Below are 18,616 nucleotides of genomic sequence, written 5' to 3'. Positions count from 1 at the left end.
CCCCTACCTTTCCTCTCCTCTCAGCCTCCTTACCTGAGAAACACAACAGATACATAACAGTTGGCTTTAAGACCAACCAATGGTTCGCTGTCCTCATGGAATAATCTCCTGTCCCTCCCTCCAACCTGGGGGGAGGGGACCATAATGGCCCAGGGACGTGTCCTGGGGTGAAGCCGCCCTGAGGGAAGGGCAGGCGGGCCTCCGTGGGGCATCCAGGTCCACCGCAGTCACTTCTGCTTGAGGCAAACCGAGAAGTTCACCAGCAGTCCAGCTGCAGGCCTCTCAGACTGTGGGAACTTGAGCTGCTTTTCTTCATCTGTGAAACGGAGCCAGCACTCCTAGAGCTGACGTGAGATTCAACAGGAAAGGCGTGGACGGTGCCAGCACAGTGCCTGGCACTCGCTCAGCCCCGCCCACAGAGGCTCTTTGCTCAGGAACCAAATGGAGGCAGGGCCAGCTCTCCGTTGCAGACTTTCTGAGTTGCCAGGACACTGGTTTCTGATAAAAGTCTTCCATTTGGAGAGAAAAAAATCTGTTGTCAGGTGGAGATAAGCCGAGGTAGAAAAGGGCAGCGTGCTCTCAGCCCTTCCCAGGAACTTCTGCCTGCACCTCATGGCAGTGATCACCAAGGCTGGGCCTCCTCCTGTGGCCACCAGGACTAAAGGCGCTAGTTCCGTCCCTGCCAGCAGGGCTCAGTCTAGAGGGATGTGATCCTAGGGGTGGAGGCGGGGCTTAGAGTGGCTGAGGGGTGGCCTTAGGCCCCTCTTCCAGGCACCATGGGCGCAGAGCAGGAAACGGTGGGCTCTGCAGGCGAGGTCACGGGGGCTTCTCAGAGGACGCTGCTCAGATTCAGGCTTTGAGAAAGTGTTTCTCCTGGCAGGATGCAGCAGGTGTCCCTGACAGAAGAACCTGTGTGAGTGAATCCTGGCAGCCACTTGAGCGTGGCCCTCCACAGCAGAGTGTGACCAGCATGCACTGAGCAACTGGTGTGTTCTGGGCCGGTACCACGTGGTGGTGGCACAAAGGTGGACAAGGCAGGCCTGCTGGTGAGTGTGGGGTTGGTGGGTGAGAAGATGGAAACATGGAGGGGTGATTTGCCAAGGGCCTCACGCGGTGTGGTGGCAGGTCTTCCTTCAGGGAGCCCGAGGCAGGGTGGACTGTGTCAAGAAGGACGTGGAATGTCAGGACTGGACTTGTTTCTCTGGGGTGTCAGCAGGATGGTGGTAATACCCCAGGGTGGGGCCTGGTGGGCAGGATGTTTGTTTGACTTGAGAACTCAGAAATAAGGGTTTTGACTTTCACTTTTCCTTCCCAGGGTATATCTGGGCCCAGAGGATGTGTGTGTTCTCATTGCAGAGAAGCACAGCTGATGTCCTCATTGCAGAGACTCACAGCTGGCGGCTGCATCTGCACAGATGTGAGCAATTGGATCTTGTTCACACTTGGACAGAGGAAGATTCCTGAGTAAGCAGGTGGGTAAGACCCCGCCCCATCCCATCTTCCCATTCTCAGGAAAACTGTCTGAGAAAAGGATGATTGTCACTAACTGACAGAAGAAGGAAATGGAATCTCAGAGAGGTGACGTCATGGCTGAGGTGACGTCATGGCTGAGGCAACAGGTTAAGCAGAGGCAGAGCCTGGATGTGGAGGCAGGTGCGTCTGAGGGCTTCCTCCCAGCCGAGGGCCCCTAAACAGAGCAGAGGAAGGGTGGCACCTGCTCAGGTGGGCTCAGCTCAGGATGTGGACTCCTGAGACATGAGCAGCGACCCCAGAAGGAAGGTGTATGTTCCAGGTACTCAGCCATTTAGGAAATTAAAGGAAGCAGATGGGGTGGAGGAGGACAAGGAGTCAGAGCCTCTCCTCCTATGACCTGGCCACCTTGAAGCTGTCCTGAGGGTGCTAGGCTCGGGCTGATGGGGGAAAGGGATTTTTTTCAGATACAGGGAATCGAGGTTTGTTGAAAAACCCTGCCTCTGAGTGCCAAACTCAGTGCAAGGCCCTTGAGGACACTTGGCCTGGAGACAGACCGGACACCAAGCGGGGAGTTGAAGGGCGTTGGCTTCCTGTGTTTGCCAGGCCCTCTGCTCAGGATGTGGGTGATGGGAGGTTCTATGTGGGGAAGGTGGTGCTGCTGGAAGAAGTGAGAAGGGCTCACTGCACAAGGTCCACATACATCCCGGTGTTGCAATGTTAAGATAAAAAGCCAAACTCTACAGACATCAGTATAATAGCCTTTTTTGAATCCAGCTTGAACATCTGGGAGTTCATGGTTCACATACTATTGAAGCCTGGCTTGGAGAATTTTGAACATCACTTTGCTAGCATGTGAGATGAGTGCAATTGTGCAGTAGTTTGAGCATTTTTTGGCATTGCCTGTCTTTCTGACTGGTAGGAAAACTGACCTTTCCCAGGCCTGTGGCCACTGCTTTCAGTCCCTTCAGTTTTTTCTCTCTAGTTTATGTTGGATCCTTTTGAATGATTGATTGATTAGGATTTTCGTTTCTTCTCCATTCTCTTCCTCTCTCTCCCTCTTCTCCCCTCCCTCCCTTTTAATTTTAACAGGGGGAACTGCGATTTTGCTGTATCATAGAGAAGCTGCTTGTTTTGTGTCTGCATAAGGGGTCCCGCCCCTCATATTTTGGCCAGGCTGTGCCCAGGAGGGCGGAGGGTGCCCAGAGGCCCTGGACTGGAGGAGCAGCAGAGAAGAGACAGGGCCCCTGATGATGCGGGAAGGGGTTCTGACCTGGAGAAACTGAGCAAAGAGGGACCACCACCAGGAAAGTGCAACTTTCAAGAGGAGCTGGGGAGCAGCTGGGGGAAGGTGGCAGAGGGAAGTTTGGAGCTGGGCCTCCAGGGACAAGTAACCCGCCACACGGTGAGGCCAGTGGGGAAGCACATGCATGGGGAGGGCAGCCTGTGCCAGGGAGGTGTCAGTCTCCTGCAGCAGGCCCTGCGCGGACAGAGAGGGTGAGGAACACGGGAGCTCGGGCAGTCGGGAGAGTCCAGGTGCTCGGCCAGGGACTTTCTTACCGCCCCTTTCCCTTCCCAGGGAGGGTGACTGCAGGCACATGAGGGACATGGTTGGGAGAATCTGTCTGCCCACGAGGAGGGGAGGGATGCATGCCTGGCCATGCAGCTGGCCAGGAACAGGCTTCTCCAGGGTCCTCCCCTCTCCCACCAACAGCCTCTCCAGAAAGGGACTAATCAGAGGCTAACAGAGGAGGAAGCCCTGGTGAGGAATCCAGCAGAGGAAGCACCATCAGCATCCACACCCAGCTGAGGCCCCAGACAAGGGTCAGGGCCAGGCCAAGAATGGGAGGGAAGGATGGCAGGATGAGTCCAATGCTCAACGCATTTACAATTGTTTGTCATCACGCAGGAGCTGGTCCTTCTGCCTGAGCCCTCCTCTTCTTTCTGACTAGGCTCTATTCTCATGTTTCATGATTTCAATAGGCTGACCTGGCTTCTGGGGTCCTGCAGCTTTGGGGCAGAGAAGGGGCAGGGGGCCCGCCAGCTCTCCTCTTCCATCTACCTGGAGGGGGGCCTGCCTTCGTGACTTCTCTCCCATCCACATGACGGTGCCTCCAGCCTCCGCCACCAGGCACACTCCCTAAAAACAAGCTGATGGTTACTCTTCCTGAGGGAAAGCTGGGAACATCGCAGAGGAAGGTGCAGGAAGAAAGATTCTCGGCTTGGAGCTTAGGTGAAGGGACGCGGGGGAAGCTCTAAGGCAATGGGGCTGCTCTAGATGCGGTGCAGCAGGGAATGGGAGGCAGCACTACCAGCGGGCTCTCAGTAACTCATCTATGGAGAGGGGTGAGCAGAGCGAGGATGAAGCTGTGTTGGTAAAGAAGGGGCAGGCCTGCTTTTCAGCCAGGGGAGGGGCGTGGTGTTGGTGGGCGCGCAGTGACGGGTGTTTGCTGTCTCCTTCGCTCCTGCTCTCAGGGTGACCCTGTGTGAGGCTGGAGTTCTGTGAGAGCCTTTACATCCAACGGGAGAAGAGCATCGCCCTGTTATGACACCAGGCCAGCCTCCGGATGTCAGGGCTTCTTTCTTTCTCAATCCTCTATAAACATTCGTGTAAATAAACAGAAAGGAATATACCCAGAGACTTCAAGACTCCTCTTATTTTTAAATTCAATTCACAACGAAACACTTCCCATTGCATTACTCTTCTTTGCACCATAGAAACAAGAGAAAGACACCAGCTCAGAAATGTCCCACTCTTTGCAGCCTCATGGACTGGAGCCCTCCCAGCTCCTCAGTCCATGGGCTTTCCCAGGAAGAATACTGCAGTGGGCAACCATTTCTTTCTCCAGGGGATCCTCCCTGCCCAGGCGTCGATCCCACATCTCTTTGGTCTTGCGTCTCCTGCATAACCACTCGCATTCTTTTTAACCTTTATGTCTCTCTTTCTGGCCACACTTTTCTAAAGTCCTCTCCTTTGAATATTATTATGAACTCATGGCCTTTCACAGACTCAGCCTGTCTCAATGAAACATTCATAGCAATCATTATCTTTTATTGTTATGATTATATGTGGGTGCCCCCTTATGACCACTGCTCTGATCACCTTCAAGAGCATCCTTGTCTTTGTAGGAGCAGAGATGCAGTCTCTGGAATTCACCTCCCCTGCAAGGGGTCTTCCTTCCTCTGAGTGGACGGAAGCCCATGGGTGCCCCTGGGTGTCCAGATGCTCCTGGACAGTATCTGTCTAAGGTCACCATTCACTCTCATCATTCTGGTTTCACCCTGTTTTCACGCCTGCTTTTCTAGAGAACTAGGCTTCATCTACATGAACATGTTCCTACACTGACATTGTCCCAGCACGAGTCACACATTTCTTGTTGGCATTTAATTCAGCTGCTTCCATCATCTTTAAGGTGGTGGCCCCAGAAACCACCCCATTCTTGTGGGTTACTGACTGCTGTAAAGTGACTTCTGTTGTCTTAGAGTTAAAACAATCCAGTTATAAGTGCATTTGGTTAAAACAGGTCAGTTTGTACAGAGGGTTCTGCTCGTTCCTTCCCAAGGAAAAGCTTCTTCTTTAGATAGTTCATCAATGTCTTTAAATGGTATCACTACATCGGGAGGTGGAATGGTGTGAGAATGTGTGCACAGGAGACAGGAACCTGGACTTGGAGTCTGGCTCTAGCACTAGCTGTGTGCTGTGAGTAAATTGCTTCACCTCTCTGAGCTTCAGTTTCCTTTCTTATAGGATCATGGTGAGAACCAAAAGGAAGTGAATTCATACCAAACAATTGGAAAGGTGCCTGTGCAAAGTGGGAAGTCATCAACCACAATAGCTAATAAGCAGTAGGTATTGCATTTAGCTTTTTCTTGACTTAAATTTGATAGTATTTATTTACTTCTTATTAGGAAAAATAAGGATTTCGTTTATTTATATACTCTCTATTTTACCTTCCTACTCTTCTCCCTATATCATTATTCCACTAATTGTATATCCTCTGTTAGGAAGCTTTGTACTTCTAAGCTTTTTATTTACATCTTGGTTTCTTATGCTCTCGACTGGACCTCCTATTTCTTGACTCCCAGCTTTGTAAACTGAAATATTAATCTTCCTCCTTCCTTCAGTGCTTCGGCTCCCAAGCTCTAGATGTGTATTTTGATTTTTAATTTAATAAGTACATTTACTTCAGATATTTAAATACTGTTTTATTTTGAAAGATAAGGTTATTTTATAGTAACTATAAATGAAAGAAAACAAAGATTTTTGAATCACTATATTATACATCTGTGAGCTATATCATATTATATATATTAATGTTACTTCAGTTTAAAAGCAGTCTCCAAAGGACTTGGACATAGATATATTTACTTAAGATATTTTTTAAAAAATCAACAAAAGAGTTTACATTTTTGGTGACATTTTAATACATTTTTTAAGAGCTAAATTGTGCCATATAGCTGCACATGCCTCTCAGCAGTTCACTTCAGTTCAGTCGCTCAGTCGTGTCTGACTCTTTGCAACCCCATGAACTAACTGCAGCACTCCAGGACTCCCTGTCCATCACCAGAGCCTCACCCAAACTCATGTCCTTTGAGTCGGTGATGCCATCCATCCGCCTCGGCCTCTGTCATCCCTTTCTCCTCTTGCAATTTAGTTTTTCCTGATGTTTCTTACTGGCTTCATTTTCACCCCTTGCACTGTTTATCTTCAGCATTTCCTCCATTTCTTTCCAACTGTGCCTCATGTGATACCGAGTCCCTGTCCCACAGACTCTGCACTTCTTATCCCATTCTGGACTGGTTTCTAGGTCTGCTGCGTGCCCAGCTGGGATCCTTGGATTCCCTTCCCACGGGGTTGATGTTCCTGACTCCTGGATCCCACGTCTATCTCTCTCGTGGGTATCCTTTACCTTCCTCCATAATTAAACAAACACATAATCTTTTTTTTTTTTTTTTTTTTTGCTGCATCTCATTTTCAAGTAACTTTCTGAAAAGTCTGGTGAAGAGTGAAGGTTGCTGTGAATATGGGATGGGGTGTGGGGGTGGTGGGCTTGTCCCCTGCTCTCCTCTCGGCCTCCCTCTCTTGCTCCCTCTCCGGGCTCTGCCCAGCAGACCATTCTTTTCTCCTGTGAACACCCTCCCTGTTTCTCTCCCTCTACTGCGCTCCTCTTCACCCAGTTATCACTTCTCTGACCAGTGAGTCTTCAAATATTCGTGAAAGACTCCAGTCTCCTATTGCTCCCATGCTTGCTTTTATTAGCAGCAGAGGGAGGAGAGGCAGGCTATGGATTCTTGAGCCAGTGAGTGGGGTGCAACCAGTGTACCAAGGGCAAGGCTTCTGACCTTAGGTAAGTCAGGTAACATCTGTGTGTCAGCTTCCTTATTTGTAAATGAGGATACAGTGGTACAGACCTCAGAAGCTAATGGAATAACATATGAGGGACCACTGGTAAAGTTTCAGAGCCGATACCAATGCAGAGCAAGGATCACAAGCACCAGTTGCTCTTCTCAGTGAAAGTGGAAGTTGCTCAGTCACATCGGACTCTTTGTGATCCCTTGGATGACACGGTCCATGGAATTCTCCAGGCCAGAATACTGCAGTGGGTAGCCGTTCCCCTCTCCAGGGGATCTTCCCAACCCAGGGATCGAACCCACGTCTCCTGAATGGCAGGTGGATTCTTTACCAACTGAGCCACAAGGGAAGCCCAAGTGAAGCTGTTCCCACTTGATTCTGAACCGGGGCCTTTTGCATGTTAGGTGAACGTGATAACTATGGAAAACTATGGAAACCACGCACTCTTATAAGTAGATGGTATTACACCCATATATACTTTATCATCATTTCAGTCATGTCTCAGGAGGAGGAGTTAACAGACACTCTTTTGCTTTCTTAAAAATAGTATCTCAACGTATCAACATTTGCTTTCCTTCCTCATCTCCCATGGCAAGATAATCACATTCAGAACCAAAATAAATGATTTAATCATAAAGATATGGTTTTTTTAAAGAAAAACCACTGAGAATGGGTATTACTGAAAGGATGGACACCCTCATATATTATAAGTGTGAACATTTTGCTACAGTTTGTTTGCATAGCATGGTGGCTCTAGGTGTGGAAATTTTTGAGGTGTTGATGCCATCTGATCTTAATTCTCCTTCTAGATATAGCTCAAGGATACAGTCTCAGATGTAGGTGAAGTTTTATACAAGCAGAATATTCTTTGCACTATTATTTACATAAAGGATTAGAAACTACATCAAGTCCAATGTTCAGGAGGGGAAAGCAAGGAGGACAGAACAGCTGCAGGGGGGTCTCAGCCACTCAGAGCAGGGATACAGGAATTGGGGCAGGGCTGGTGGGACTCCAGGTCCTTGTGGGGAAAATGGCTCTTGCAGAAGCAGGAGGACCTGGGCTATGGGTGCTATATCACCAGGAACTTTATCAAGGAGAGACTTGATAGGGAGCAAGACATCAGTGTGGAAGGAAAAGTCATTTATCAGTTAACAAATATCCACAAATAAATATTTTTGTATATTATAGGGAGTAGAGCATAGTCATCACACACATGTGATTTGGATCACAAAGACTCAGGTTCTAGTCCGGACTTTGGCACCAACATGACAATCTGGACTCAGCTAAGTTTGAGTGAGTTTCAGGAGCCTGCATGTCAAGGACACTGGATCAATGTTATCATTAACATTAGTTATTAACAATTCAAAATCACAGGTGTCCCAACCTCACTTCATTCCAGAGTATCACCTCCTATCTGTTCTAGTCTCTGGTGTTATTGTTCCTATAGCTTCGCAGATGGCTGTCTCCTATCTGATACCTTCTCCTTGTGCCCCAACAGGAGAGCAGGAGTGTGACTTGGCTTGGAAGGAGCTGTAGGAGGTGAATGACTTTTCTTAACTAACAACCAGCAGAGCCCAGGAGACAGAGAGCCGCACTGGGCTAGTTCCTAAAGGCACTGTTGGCCGTCCCGGGGGAACCCACCAGAGAACTTGTCCCTCGCTGCTCCCTGCAGCCGCTGCTCCCTCACAGAGGAGCTCACAGTCTCTTTTCTCTCCCCAAGGGTGAGGTCACACCTCCTTCAGCCTGACGCAGACAAGGAGCTGAAGGGAGATCGCTGAGAGCCCCTGTGGCCACCATGCGCTCAGAAAACATTGGACACTGCTCAGGTAGTCAGCTCTCTCTTCTCTGGAAGGTTCCTATGTGTGACCCAGAAGTGAGGGTGGTATTTCCAGGCTGAGTTAAACTACAGAGGAATCAAGAGCCATGAAGAGGATGGATAGGCATCCTTGAGCTTCCAAGGGAGACCGGGAGATTCCCTCACCCTGGGGTCTGCCCGCAGTCTCCTTCCTGGCCCTCTCCTCAGGGAGCCATGACCAGGGCGCTGACTTCCCGCCTCTCCCACCCCCAGCAAGTGACTCAGGACGGAGGCTGGGAGAGTGCACGCGGAGCACGGACCACAGATGGGAGTCCCCAAGGCCAGGCAGGCCTGGAGAGGAGGTCCTCCAGCATCACTGGAGCGTCTCCTGCTCTCTGCCTTGGCCCAAGCCTCCTCCCGCTCCCAGACGCTGGGCATCACCACAGAAGCTGTTTCCTCCAGCTCTTCCCAGCCAGCAGCCCAGCCGCTCTGCAAGGGTCCGTGGACCCTGCACTGAACCCCAGTCTGGCCTTTGCCACCTCCCACCTGGAGGGGAGGGATAATGGGGATCACATCTGGCTCCACCCCTCCTCCACCTGGTTGATCCCCTCCCTGCCCATCCTAGAGTCTGTGGTCAGAAGCAGGAATCCTCTCACATGGTAGTTTTACTCAATGGCGAGTGGTCCTAAAGTCTTTTTTGAAACTAGGTGACATGAGTTTGTAATGTTTTCTAAGTTTCGTGTGCACCACATTATATTTCTACTTCTATATACGCTACTGCATGCTCACCACCAAAAATGAGTTGCAAAGAATCCCCATTGTGTGCTATAGAGCAGAATGAACAAATCACAGGAGTTTTAAATGTAAAGAGTATTCAAAGTCATGTCCAAGAAATGTCTGACACTTGACCTTGGATTCAACCTCAGGACTTTCGGCTCTGTGGCCTTGGGCTGTCCATTGTCCTGTCTGAGTTTCACTTGCTTCTTCTGTGAAATAAGGATAATCCCTCTTTGTGTGGATTTACCAAGAAACACACTTGATATCAAGTCCCAGCCCACACACATATGTATAGCTGGCCATCAATATCTTACCTACAATTCCATAACCTCCAGATCTCTGAAATCACTTAGGGATTTTGATAACTCCTTGAGGAGTAATCTTACCCTGTAGTGATCTGAGGCTATTTATAGTCATTCCATTCTTTATCCCATTTAACGTATTCAATTGTTTCACTGCCCAAACAGGAAAGCATTCATTTACAGGGTGCTGCCAGTCTGTTTTGGAAGTGGTAACTAACAAATCACACTTGCTCTTTCTTCTCTTTGTCTGTGTGAGTTCAGTTGCTCAGTCATGTCCAACTCTTTGCAAATCGCATGGACTGCAGCCTACCAGCCTCCTCTATCCATGGGATTCTCCAAACAAGGATATTGGAGTGGCTTGCCATGCCCTCCTTCAAAGGATCTTCCTGACTCAGGGATCAAACCCACCTCTCTTACATCTCCCGCATTGGCGGGCAGGTTCTTTACCACTAGAACTCCCTGGGAATCCCACCTATGGCCTCAGTTTACCTGGGAATCCCACCTAGGACCTCATTTCACCTAACCTCCTTACAAACCCTATCTTCAGAAAGGTCACCAAGGGGTTAACTCTTCAACACAAATTGGGGGGGAGGACGGTCCATCCATAACCCTAGGTGACCTCACCAAGAGCACCCCAGGTGACTGCTGCTCAGCAAGATGAATTTTAACTATTTTATACTCAGTAACATTTATGTCCCACCACAAATTCTTCTAATCTACTCCCTTTTCTTTCATCTAGATATTGAGATTTTTTTTGAGGAGGTCGTTGAATGTCTCTGGGACATACTGAGCAGAGAGAAACTGCTACTCCTGCTGAATGAATTCCTGGAGAGAATTGAGGCTGAGGCCAGTTTGTCCAGGTAACCTGCACAGGTGCACCAGGAAGGTCCCCCACGTTCGCCAGCATCAGGCTAGCTTGCTACTGGCAGGAATGCCTCCTCCAAGCAGGACACTATCGCTGGGGTCAAGGGTGTTCCTTCTCAAGATCCCATCAGGAATGTTTCCTCCATGTCATTTGCTGACAGTGAATGATCTTGGGCTGAGAAGAGATGAAACCTCCAAGGAAGGGAAGGTTATGTGACCCTGGACAAGTTTCTTCATCTTTTCATTTTTATTGTGAGGACACTGAGATCATGGATGTAAAGTGCTTCCCATAATGACGGACACAGAGTAAGTACTCAGTCAATAGTAACATTTAAAAAACTTGTTAGGGATTGCATTGAATTTGTAAATTGCTTTGGGTAGTATCCTCATTTTCACTATATTGATTCTTCCAATCCATGAACATGGTATATTTCTCCATCTATTAGTGTCCTCTTTGATTTCTTTCATCAGTGTTTTATAGTTTTCTATATATAGGTCTTTAGTTTCTTTAGGTAGATATATTCCTAAGTATTTTATTCTTTTCGTTGCAATGGTGAATGGAATTGTTTCCTTAATTTCTTTTTCTACTTTCTCATTATTCGTGTATAGGAATGCAAGGGATTTCTGTGTGTTGATTTTATATCCTGCAACTTTACTATATTCATTGATTAGTTCTAGTAAAGCCTGAGGGGCACACAGGGCTCTTACCACTGCCACGCTCCCTGGAGCAGACAGACTTAAAGAATGAAACTAGATCACTTTCTAACACCGCACACAAAAATAAACTCAAAATGGATTAAAGATCTAAATGTAAGATCAGAAACTATAAAACTCCTAGAGGAGAACATAGGCAAAACACTCTCAGACATAAATCACAGCAGGATCCTCTATGATCCACCTCCCAGAATGCTGGAAATAAAAGCAAAAATAAACAAATGGGATCTAATTAAAATTAAAAGCTTCTGCACAACAAAGGAAAATATAAGCAAGGTGAAAAGACAGCCTTCTGAATGGGAGAAAATAATAGCAAATGAAGCAACTGACAAACAACTAATCTCAAAAATATACAAGCAACTTCTGCAGCTCAACTCCAGAAAAATAAACGACCCAATCAAAAAATGGGCCAAAGAACTAAATTGACATTTCTCCAAAGAAGACATACGGATGGCTAACAAACACATGAAAAGATGCTCAACATCACTCATTATTAGAGAAATGCAAATCAAAACCACAATGAGGTACCACTTCACACCAGTCAGAATGGCTGCGATCCAAAAATCTGCAAGCAATAAATGTTGGAGAGGGTGTGGAGAAAAGGGAACCCTCCTACACTGTTGGTGGGAATGCAAACTAGTACAGCCACTATGGAGAACAGTGTGGAGATTCCTTAAAAAATTGCAAATAGAACTACCTTATGACCCAGCAATCCCACTTCTGGGCATACACACCGAGGAAACCAGAATTGAAAGAGACACATGTACCCCAATGTTCATCGCAGCACTGTTTATAATAGCCAGGACATGGAAACAACCTAGATGTCCATCAGCAGATGAATGGATAAGAAAGCTTTGATACATATACACAATGGAGTATTACTCAGCAGTTAAAAAGAATTCATTTGAATCAGTTCTGATGAGATGGATGAAACTGGAGCCGATTATACAGAGTGAAGTAAGCCAGAAAGAAAAACACCAATACAGTATACTAACACATATATATGGAATTTAGGAAGATGGCAATGACGACCCTGTATGCAAGACAGGGAAAGAGACACAGATGTGTATAACGGAGTTTTGGACTCAGAGGGAGAGGGAGAGGGTGGGATGATTTGGGAGAATGACATTCTAACATGTATACTATCATGTGAATTGAATCGCCAGTCTATGTCTGACGCAGGATGCAGCATGCTTGGGGCTGGTGTATGGGGATGACCCAGAAAGATGTTATGGGGAGGGAGGTGGGAGGGGGGTTCATGTTTGGGAATGCATGTAAGAATTAAAGATTTTAAAATTTAAAAAATAAAAAAATAAAAAAAAATGAAAAATAAAAATAAATAAATAAAAAAATAAAAAATTAAATTAAATTAATAAAAAAAAAAAAACTTGTTAGGAAGAGACAGGGGTCAAGGGTCTTCTTTCTGGTGAGGAAACCAAGCAGAATTTCCCTTGGGACAAATTAGAGAATCCTGACACCACCATTTGTGTCCTGGGCCTGCCTGCAGTCTTTCTATTCCCCATGTTAGGAAATGTACCAGCCCTGCAGGGTCCTGCTGGCCCATAAGGCAGAGAGGCTAGAGAGGAACTGGAGGAGCTGGTGGGATCCTGGATCTAGCCCTGTCCAACTCCTGGGCCTGTGGGCTTAAGACTTTGAATCTCAGATCTGTCCTGTGTCTACTGGGAATAGCAATTCAGTCTGATGAATTGTGGTGATGGCCTCAGAGTGAACTGCAGGGTCAGAGATGGGAAATCAAGTGCAATCATCTCGTCCAAAGGCCCAGGGAGGCCTGCACCAGGGTCAGACCCAGGGGTCAGGGTGGAGCAGAGGGTCCAGGATGGTGGACTAGTAGGCAGGCTTGGGCAGCAGGACCGGGACTAGAGTGAGGAGAGTGGGCCCCGAGGACACAGACCTGAAGGGGCTGTGATGCTAACAGAGGTCCCCTGAGTGGGAGAGGGGACATTCCTTACCTCCCTGATGGGCTCCCCTCATGCTGGACTAGAGGGCCCTGGGTGACTGTGTCTGCACACCCTGCCTGGGACCTGGCTTCTCACTCCATCTGGGACCCTCTTCTAGTCTACGTGGAGTCCCCCTGAAAGTGGGATGACCGTATGGCTCAGGGAGCCCTCCAGGGTTACAATGAATGGCTGTGATTGTGTGACATTTGAGGGATTCTGAGGAGCCTCACACATCCCCACTGAAGAGCAAAACGCTTCCTCTACCAGCTGTGCAAGGCCCGGTCTCTCAGGCTCAGCAATTAGGATGGATATTTCAAGTCCCTTGAATCTTTAGAGGTTCCACAAAGTTGCACAAGGCCTTGGGGTGCAGGTAGGTGAAGCTGTTGCCAGGTAAATAAGGAGTTAGGTTGGTGACCCCTGAGTGGTTGAGAGTGCTGGGATACAATTCAGGAGTCAGTGGGATGAGCTGGAGAGTCCAAGGGAAACCATGGCTCAGAGCACATCTCCCGCTTCCCTGTCAATTGGGGCAGTGGGTGGACCCAGTGACCTTCTGCTGAGAAGGTCAAGGGCACATGCCTAGAAGACAGCAGATGGCAGATCAAATGACTATAAGGTGCCTTCTAGCTCTGACTTTGGGGGTTTAATTTTAAGTCATAGAGACAGCCAATCTGCAAAGCATAAGGGCACAGTGCCCAGGACTGCCCTTACTTTGACTTCAATGGCAAATTTAGGGGATCCTCAAAGCAATTCTCAAGTTTAAGAATTCTCTATAAAATGGACAGGACTCATTGAAAGCTTCATGATCCCAGCTACAGTTTACTACAGGGAAGGATAAAAGTTCCCACCAGCCACACGGCAGAGTCTGGGCAGGTTTCACATACGAAGCTCCCATTGTCCTCAGAACACGTTAGTGAACTGGATTCGGTGTGTGACAAGATGCACGGAGTACTGCCCATCAGGGACACTCACCTTGCTTAAAAGCCAAATTACCCTGACCTGTCATCTCCAGCCCCTCCTGGAAGTCAGACTCCTGCCCTAGAGTCCAGCTTTAGCAGATGGCAGAACTGATACCATGGGACCCAGAGACCTTGGGTCACTCGTCACCTGGTCAGACTGACCAGTGGCCAAAGGCCCAGGCAGGCAAGGACACGCCTATCAGCCAGAATTCTCGGGGCTTAGGGACCACTTCCCAGTAGCCAAGGGCAAAGGGCAGGGAGACTTCTCACTACACACTGAGGCCCTAGAATGAAGGTTTTCTCCTCCAGTCCTACTTGTCTTTGTTTTTCTGTGGAGTTCCCACTCCAAAAACTCTTTCAGAGTGATGGTGTAGACCCACCTGTGAGACGTCCTTACCACATACCTTTCCTTTGGCTGAGCCATATGGCCTGTGGGATCCTCATTCCCCAACCAGGGATTGAGTCAAGGCCGGTAGTGGGAGTGCAGAGTTGAAACCTCTGGACCACCTGGGAATTCTCTCCAATACCTCTCTTAAGTTGCCAGTATCTAAGGTGACTTTCATTTACTATTCCAAGTTTTGCTTTTTCAAGATGGCGCATCTATAAAGTATGAAACGTGTTTAAGGTTGAAAGAGAAAACTTTAGATTTATAAAATTCTTTTCTAATGATTTATAGGAACATATCTGTATTTGTGCAGAATAGATATTATGGAGCCAATTTTACAAACACACACTGCCTTTCTAATCCCTTGACCTTCACCGTTACAGGGAAGACGCGGATGAGCTACACAAATATCTGAAGGAATTGAAAAGAGCCTTGGGTGAGCTGGGCCAAGAAAGACTCCCCAAAGAGCAGCTGGACAGGAGGCAGTTTCTGAAAAAGTTTCCTCGGGTGAAACGGCAGCTGGAGGAATTCATAGGCAAGTTACATGAGCTCGCAGACAAGGTTGAGAAGGTCCATAAGGGATGTACCATCTCCAACGTGATGGCCCACAGCACTGGTGCTGTGTCTAGTATTCTGACCATCGTTGGCCTGGCTTTGGCACCCGTGACAATGGGGGCCAGTGTGGTGCTCTTGGGCACTGGGATCGGGCTGGGAGCAGCAGCTGCTGTGACCGGTGTGTCCACCAGTATCTTCGAACATGTGAATAGGTCATCAGCAGAAACCGAAGCATGATGTCAACTGTCGTCAAGAAATGGAAGGTTCTTCTAGAGGTACTCAGGAGCAACCCCCACACTGTTGACACAACAGAGAAAGTCACAGAAGCTGAACAGTGCATTGAAATGCACATCCATGCCCTGGAGACAGGCAATGCCACCCTGGCTCTGCAGCCAATGTAAGCGTCTACATGAGCCCTGGGAGGATCTCAGGCCCAGCCATCGAGCAGATAGAGGCAGGTTTCAAAGCCACAGCTTCAGCAATTACGAAAGGAGCCCGGATCGCGGGCTTGGCCACTGCAGGGGTGCTCCTCTTGGTGGATGTGGGCTTCCTGGTGAAGGAGTCGAAGCACCTGCACGATGGTGCCAAGACAGTAGCAGCTGACAGCTTTAGGCAGCGGGCCTGGGAGCTGGAGAGGAAGCTGGAGGAGCTCACCCAGATCTATGAGAGTCTGCAGGAGGACAGAGAAGTGATTTAGCCACCCCCAGAGCAGTGCAGGGTCCAGGACACGTGAGGGGCTCAAGTACAGAGGTACCTTTTTAGAGGGAAGGAGAGGGAGACCACACTAATAAAGCTGGGTGTTAGGAATTTGGCATTTCTGTGGTTGAGCACAGCAGGGAAGGGATGGATGTAGGTGATAGATGAGGAGAGAGAAGGAAGGGGCCTGGAGCCTGGAATAAGGGAGGAGGGGGCAACCAGAGAATGAGAGGCGGGGAGAAACCGCTGTTTTTTCATACTGATAACTTTTTATTTTGCATTGGAGTATAGCCGATTAACAATGCTGTGATAGTTTCAGGTGAACAGCAAAGGGACTCAGCCATTCATACACAGGTATCCATCCTGCCCCACACTCCCCTCCCATCAGAAACTACTACTTTGGACTAAAGATGACACTGGAGGCGGAATAAACGGAGAGGCAGGCGAACTAGCAGTGAGAGGCCAGATGTTCCAACGGGTTGAAAGTGGGAGAAAGTCAGTCAGGGTTGTTGGGATCCAGAAGTAGCAGGGGCTCCTCTCTCGCCCTCCACAGGCTGTGATGTCCCAGCAAGAAGAGTCTTCCCCTGGTGCTGGTCTCTAGACCTCCCCTCCAACATCAACTCACCTTTGGCCCTAGCTGATGTATCCTACTTAGGCAGTGACTCTTGGTTGTTTGTTTTATTGAAGGATAATTGATTTACGATATTCTGTTAATTTCAGGTATACAGCAAAGTGCTTCAATTATACAGGCATCTATGTATTTATCTCGGCTTCCCAGGTGGCACTAGTCGTAAAGAATGTGTCTGCAAAGCAAGAGACACAGATTTGATTCCTGGATAGGGAAGATTCCCTGGAGGAGGAAATGATACCCCACTCCAATATTCTTGTCTGGGAAATCCCTTAGACAGTGGAGCCTGGCATGCTACAGTCCATGGGGTTGCAGAGAGTCAGACATGGCAGAACATCTGAGCATGTGTATGTCTATATTCTTTTTTATTCTTTTACATTATAGTTTATTACAAGATGTTGAATACTGTTCGTTTGCTACTACAGTAGGCAGGCCCTTGTTTATCTGGTATGTGTCTGTTAATCCCATCTCCTAATTTATCTATCCCCCAAAACTTTGGTAAAAAGTTTGTTTTCTAAGTGTATGAGTCTGTTTCTATTCATTTGGTCATTTGTATTATTTTCTGGAATCTACATATTAGTTAATATCACATATTTTCTTTGTCTGACTTACTTCTCTCAGTAAACTAATCTCTGCTACTACTGCTAAGTCACTTCAGTCGTGTCCGACTGTGTGTGACCCCATAGACGGCAGCCCACCAGGCTCCCCCGTCCCTGGGATTCTCCAGGCAAGAACACTGGAGTGGGTTGCCATTCTCTTCTCCAATGGCTGAGAATGAAAAGTGAAAGTGAAGTTGCTCAGTCGGGTCCACCTCTTAGCGACCCTATGGACTGTAGCCTACCAGGTTCCTCCGTCCATGGGATTTTCCAGGCAAGAGTACTGGAGTGGGGGAGGGGGGTGCCATTGCCTTCTCCGATAGTAATCTCTAGATCCATACATATTGTTACAGATAATATTATTTCATTCTTCTTTATGGCTGTGTAGGATTCCATGGTATGTATACATGTACCACATTTGCTTTATTCATTAATCTCTCAACAGACATTTCAGTTAATATCGTGTCTTGACCGTTATGAATATTACTGCTATGAACATCAGGGTACATGTATCTTTTCAAACTAGAGCTTTAATTTTTTCTAGATATATGCCCAGAAGTGTGATTGCTAAATCATATGGTAGCTCTATTTTCAGTTGTTGAAGAAAACTCCCTGTGGTCTTCCAGAGAGGCTGCACCAGCTTACATTCCCGCCAGCAGTGTAGAGGGCTCCCTTTCTCCGCAGCCTCAGAGCACTGCAGATGGAGGTGGTGGCCCCTGTGACTGCTGTCGGGGAGATGACTTATTGTGGTTTGGCTTGCATTTCTCTAATCATCAGTGATGCTGAGTATGTTTTCATGTACCTGTTGGCCACGTGTACGTCTTCATGAAGAATTGTCTATGTGGAGCTTCAGGCGGTGGCTTCTTGATGACAATGGTGGTGATATGTTGGTGGCAGCAGTGGTGTGACAGCACCGTGGGTGGAGCACACGACAAGGTGCCAGGGGCTCTTTGGGTCCAGAGTGCACTGAGAGACCAGTGGAGTTTCCATCAAAGTCCAAGTGGGGAGCAGGAACAGCGGTTGATTTTAAGAAAGAAAGTAGGAGAAACAAGGAGGCAGAAACAGGTCAAGGAACTTTTCGGAGTGTCAGGAGATGAAACAGCCTGGGCCAAACACACGACTCTCGGACCGTTGGTTTCTTCTTCAGCTGGGGGTGAGGCTGGATAAGATATTTCGGGTTGCTCTGGTTCTCTCCACCTTGTGTTCACCAGACTCTGTTTTAGTAAATACGAGCTGATACACTGAGGCTTCCTTGCATTGACTGAGGGGCTCACCTGGGCTCCAGATGGCTGACTTTCTTCCCCGGGAGCCTGACTCGCAGGGACTCAGGGCGCACGTCCTCCATGGATCTTCCTGCCTGCCCGCTGGGCTCCCATCCAGTCGTTTCCCTCAGACCCTGGATCCCCACAGGCCCCGTGGGATGCCCGGGGATACCCGTGTTATCTGACTTGGGCTGAGCAGGGGGATGCTCCTCCTCCAGCCCCGGGGACCAGGATAGACACGGGGCACCCAAGGGTGATTGAGAGAAGAGGGCTTGTGTGCAAGTGTGAGAGAGGGTCAGCCATAA

At 48.2% G+C, this 18,616-nt stretch overlaps 1 protein-coding gene and 1 pseudogene across 1 annotated transcript in view; one reads left to right on the top strand and one right to left on the bottom strand.

Moving 5' to 3' along the window:
- Positions 1-18,616, bottom strand: part of LOC101102047 (apolipoprotein L3-like) — a 234,245-nt gene that overhangs the window by 163,127 nt on the left and 52,502 nt on the right. The window lies entirely within an intron of this gene.
- Positions 1,350-18,288, top strand: LOC105605863 (apolipoprotein L2-like; annotated as a pseudogene).

This window comes from Ovis aries, chromosome 3 (assembly GCF_016772045.2).
Source record: "Ovis aries strain OAR_USU_Benz2616 breed Rambouillet chromosome 3, ARS-UI_Ramb_v3.0, whole genome shotgun sequence".
Taxonomy (NCBI): domain Eukaryota; kingdom Metazoa; phylum Chordata; class Mammalia; order Artiodactyla; family Bovidae; genus Ovis; species Ovis aries.
The sequence above is the reverse complement of the archived record's forward strand: the minus strand, read 5'-3'. Positions and strand labels throughout refer to the sequence as shown.